Genomic DNA, 5,993 nt, shown 5'->3' with positions numbered 1-5,993 from the left:
GGAGCACATTTTTCAAAATATCTACAAAAATCGTTTGTCTGTACTAAGTATTTACATTTAAAACAAAAAAAAATTAGTGTTATGCTATATAAGAGTGATTAAAATGAAATGTTATAAGTTTTTAGCTACAAATTTACAAGGAATTTAGATGTTCGGAATTTGATTAAACTAATTAACGGAAATAAAATAGATTTAAAGTAAAATGACTGTACAGCGTACCATGTTTACGGATTTCCTGTAACCTTGATATCAAACCTGAAAACTAAACTACTGAAAATATAGAAAACTAGGGTAACGGACCAATTTTGGACCGCTTTGGGAAGTGGCTATGCTATTTTTTGAAATAAAAAAGTACATGTTACAATTTTTGACTACTTTATCCGTTCATTACGAAGATCAAGGCTTTTTCTATCGAAACATATTGTCGTTTGTTGTAATATAACAAGATATAAGCCTAAAAACTCGTTTCTTGGAACATTGCTCTGGTCGGTATTTTGGACCATCAAGTTTCTATTTTGGACCACCCTTTAGACCTATTTTGGACCACCCTTAAACTAAATAAGTTTTTTTTCTAAATTTTGCTATATTTACGACAGCGATTGATGCGCAATTATGCCAATAATTCAGTTTATCTTTTCCTTTCTTATTCTTGTAGTCAAGTTTTGTTTGTTCATGTTAATTCATCCCTGAACTAGCTTTCTTCAATTTCTCCCCAGCCTCTATTTGAGTACACTTGTATGTTGAATATTTCCTACTAAAACCATCTGTTTTTTCTACAACTAATTATGCTTTAAAACAGTAATTTTCGATAAGAATTGAGTAAAACAGAAAAAGTTCTCAGTTATATAGTGTATTGAAATGTTTTGAAAATTCCGTCAGCACACTGCAATCTCGACGAAATTTGTTCTGCAGTGTTAAATACTGGCCAGTTGGCTTATTTTTAGGATCAATTTTTTAAACGCAAATCTTCTTCAGACGACCCAATGATAAGTTAATCTGACAACATCAAATTGACGCATTTTGACTTCCAAAACCTTAGTGGATTTGGTTTCGATTCAGTTCTGTAGAATTCGTAGATTCCAAAAAGATTCAAATGCGCGAGAACTATGCGATTTTTGTAACTATCTAGAAGCCAGTTTTCTTTTCGCTAAAAAATTCGCAAAAGTTCAGTTTTATCTTTGAAACAACTTTTGTGCTACGAAATAAATTATCGTTGGAGTAAATTAATCAACAGTTTTCTTTTTCAATAATTGCATAACCACAGGGGCAGAAAAACTTGAGTTTTAGTACTTTTTCGCTTGTAATTTTTACACATTTCAACAATTATTTTTCCTAAGTTTTCAACCACGTTAAGACTATCTCATAGCTATAGTTAATATATTATATAAATTAGTCTACTATTAACTGAGATATTTCAACTGTTACAAATTTCAAACTCAGTTACATATTTTTTGACGGTTCCCAACCCTTCTCTTAAACGGGGTTTATATTTCGTCTTTCTACCTAATCAACTATATTCTCGAAAATCAAGCCTGTATGTTTGTAAGTTTTAGACCAAATTGTTAAAAAAATTTCATGAAACATAACAAATAATGACTTAATAAAAAATTGGTGCATGTCCAGTTTTTCATGTTTTTGTTTAAGCTGTAGTTTTGACAACTGCTTATCAAACAGTTGCCATTAATGTAGATTGTAAGATTAACTTGGTTTAAAGCATAATGCACAAAAAGTAAGTTAAAACACTGATGAATTAAAACAATAAATGGCTTGATTATATGCCAATTGAAATGAACCCGGTCTGAGGGCGATTTTGGGCTTTAGCGAGTTGTTTCAATAAAATAAATAATACGAAAATTCCATTTTTTTTATAAAAAGCGATTGAAATAGTGTGCATAATAATTTTCATATCACCGTACAACGTTTTATTGCCTTAATGAACATTTAACAGCAAGTTTAATACGCAGGTTATGTTGGGTGGTCCAAAATAAGTCCCTAAGGAAATAAGTAGGACCTATTTTCGACATGGCTCGAATTGCGATTAAAACAAGTTTTTTTGATTCTGCGAGCTTGCAAACTAGTTTTCAAGTGTTTTCTCATAGCTGTGAACATGTTTGTAGTTGTTAAATTTATCACACCTAGGCAGAAAACTTCTTGAAAGTTGAGTCCAATAATGGCACTTCCTCCTGAAATTGGCTTGGTTTGGCCCAACTGTGAAAAATCAAAACTTTATTTTCAATTGTCTATCTCTTATCAGCTTATTTAAATGGAATATTGGATATGATTAGAATCATAAGAAGTAGCTTTAACTATATTTGTTCAAAATTTTCATGATTTACATGATATATGAGAGAAAGATTCGAAAAAAGCTGCAAGGTGGTCCAAAATATATACCCGGTCCAAAATAAGTCCGTTACCCTATATCATTTACTGTACTTTTACAATTCCAAATGCTTCTGAATGCTTGTAGTATCTCGAATACTTGGTGAAAAAAAACCGAAAAATTTTGCCTTGTTAACATATTGCTTAACAAAATATATGCTTATATGTAAGTATTTTTCGAATATTAATAATGCAAATTTATAAAATTTTAGCTTCCTGTTTTACTAGTGAACCTGCATATAAAAGAAGCGACATCTGATCCTTCTCAAATTAAAATATCTGGTCACATCTATCTCAGCGCTATTTTGTGACTCAATGTTCAAGCTCCTAATCACAAATTTATATAAGTTTTTAAAATTATTTTCTTGCAGTACAACAGCAACCACAATATTCTCCTTAGTTGAGTTTCTATTAGAAAGGTAAAAACTTCACGACAAAAGCTTGGATCGATTGGAATCGATTTTGACAGTTCTTTTGTATCGGTTGGAATTTTGTTTTTCAGACGTCGCTTCTCTTACATGTGGGTTCACTACATGTAATAGTAAAAACGCAAGGAATTATCAACGATCACAGCAGTCCATGCGCACGCAGCCGCACCAAAGGAATAAACATTGAGAATAATTCAAGGATTTTTTAAACGGCTTTTGAACTGTTGGTGAACAAAAAATCTCAGCTGATGGAACAAGCGTGAAAAAAAAATTCCGGAATCTTAGGGTTTCTGAAGATATCACTTTGAGCGCTGCATCCAAACAATCGTTATCATCAGTACTTTTTAGTACTTAGTATATATTAGGGAGAATGAGAAAGAGTTACGATATCGACCATTGCATTGGCAATGTTGTTCCACAGGAAATGGAGATAATCTACATAAGCGCAAAAAATGTAAAAAAAGCAACCCGAGCAGACTTTGATGCCTGAATCGATAGCAAACAGTAACCAAAATGAGCTATCAATGCCAAAATGATAGCATAATTTAGTATCGCATTTTTTCCGATGTCAAAATAAGGTTTCATTGAAGCATCCATATGTCGAAATATGATGCCAAATCAATACCTAAACAAGGTTTTGAGACCAAAATGAGATCACTATTTGGTTTTGTTTTTTCCATGATAACAAAACGTGGTATAACTAAGGTTTCACTTATTACGATAAAGCAGAAAAGTAAGATTATGATACCATGATTTGGTATTCAATTTTCTGTGATGAAAAATCAGATTTATTTAGGTGTTCAAAATTTTCTTTTTTTTCATGCGGCAGCTTTATGAGAAATCACACGGCCCTTTTGAGGCCAAAATTTTTCACCGCGGGGGAAAGCTAGGTAAATGAAATGGGAAGGATTGGGAGGAGACCGCAATACACCGGGCGGATTAAGAATGTGTCTCATTTAAACTCCGGTTGCTCTCTGACAAGTCAAACCCTGGCGAACCAGGGCTGGGCTTGCCAATGAGCTGTATTGCGAGCGAGGATATTTTATATCGGTTGAATAATGTGTAACACTGTGTCATGTGAAGTGAGCAACAAATAGTAGCTTTAGAGGGCTGAGGTTTGTCGTGATAGTATTATTGTGTCGCGTGAAGTGAGCCTTTGTAAGGCCGAGTTTTGTTTTCACAGTGAGTAGTATTGTGTCATGTGAAGTGAGCAACAAATAGTAGCCTTTGTAGGGCTGAGGTTTGTTGTCACAATGAATAGTATTGTATTATGTGAACAACAAATAGTAGCCTTTGTAGGGCTGAGGTTTGTTATCACAGTGAGTAGTATTGTGTTGTGTGGAGTGAGCAACAAATAGTAGCCACTGTAGGGCTGAGGTTTGTTGTCACAGTGAATAGTATTATGTTGGACCCTACCTGTCACCTAACCTTACTCGATTCAAGAACTTTGAGCCTATGATTGTTTTCGCTTGAGATTAGCATAGATTGGCTAATAAAAGATATTTCCAAATATGTAATTATATTAACAACTTGGATACCATAAAACCGAATCTCCATTAAAAGGTGTTTATCACTAGCAGCACAAAATTCTACGTTACACAAAGAATAAAAAAAAGGTTTAAAAACCGAACAGGACCATACTACTAATGACAATGCTGTTCTTCTAAAGCCTCATCGCTAACTCTGAACAACTTCTCAGAGCAACTTTCCTCAATCTGTTTCAGTTGAAATAAATTAGATTCCTATTTTTGATTCCCGATTGTTTTTCCAAATCGTACCATCTTTCTTCGACTTCCTTAATTGAATTTCAAACCTAACCGAACAATAGGCAAATCTAGCAAAAAGCGTTGAAATGAGAAAGAATTATTGTTAACAGGAAACTGTCCAAAAAGCATTCTGATCCAATGAGCCTCTAGTTCTTGTAAAATGCTTGATTTAAGAATAAGCCTTCGAAATTCATAAACCGCAAATGCACACTTACTAGAGCATTGGGGACGCGAATACTACTACCTTTACCTTGCCTAGTAACACATTGAGTTATTAATCCGTGACTCCTTGAAGCCTAGGATACGGGGACACATCTGGACTTCTTAAAAAAGTACCTGAAATATAAAACTTTATTAAACAAATTGTATGAATAATTATATCAGGTCAAACAATCAATACTGATCGGACCATATTGAACACTGGTAAGACGTTAGTTCAAAGCCGTGGGGCCAACACGTAGGTTCCGTTTCACTGGTGTTCATCAGTGATCCGTTCGTGCTCGCAAGATCTGGTGTGATATTTTCACTATTCGATATTTTAAGATCTTGCGCGACAAGGCATACCCATTTATATCAGAGTGATATAAATGAGCCTCTTACCATGCCCACGGGATTTATTTAGGTGTTCAAAATTAAACCCAAAACATTAAAATTTCACAGTGATTGCAAAAATAGGTATCATTAAGGTATCATTACAAAAAACTTGTAAAACTAAAGGAATTTTTACTTAACTACTTTTAAATAAAAAAAAAATAAGTTCTATAGCATGCAGTTGTTACTAGTATAGCGTTCGTTGTTGATTTTCCAGTCTTAGCTTATCTAGACATCATCACGTTTGTTTTGTCTTATTTTGTTCGTTTTGGGAATGCCGAAGTTAACAGTAAAAATTAATCAAACATGAAAAATTTATAATATATAAATCATTGTGATCAAATTCTATAGACTGCCGAAATGGGACTATTTTTTTTTTAAACACCAAAAAGCTCATATGAGCCTACTTGTAATGAAAGCTATCTGTTCACATGATGTCTGGCAAAAAACAAGAAAGAAAACAAAACGGTGACGAAAATTTAATCACGTTGAAAACCTTTACAATGATATATTCAACTAAATTTGAGGGAATGATACTGAACAAGTACCCTAAACTAAACTTATCCATATTTTAAATATACTCGAAACTTTTTACAATTTGCTAAAATCTTATAAATGGATACAGTTTGCAGTTTTAGAAAAGCCGTTAAATCAAAACTCCAAAGCTTCGATCATTTTTTTTTAACTCATTGCAAGGATCGAAAGTTGTATAGATGATTAGTTTTTTTTTTACTTTATCAGTTAATTGAATTTTACATTTTATAATATCTACATAACACAGTCCGTTTGATTTTATCTAAGTTCGCTCAGCTTAAAAAAAAATGCTCAA

Source organism: Uranotaenia lowii, chromosome 2 (genome assembly GCF_029784155.1).
Source record: "Uranotaenia lowii strain MFRU-FL chromosome 2, ASM2978415v1, whole genome shotgun sequence".
In the NCBI taxonomy this organism is placed as follows: domain Eukaryota; kingdom Metazoa; phylum Arthropoda; class Insecta; order Diptera; family Culicidae; genus Uranotaenia; species Uranotaenia lowii.
The sequence above is the reverse complement of the archived record's forward strand: the minus strand, read 5'-3'. Positions refer to the sequence as shown.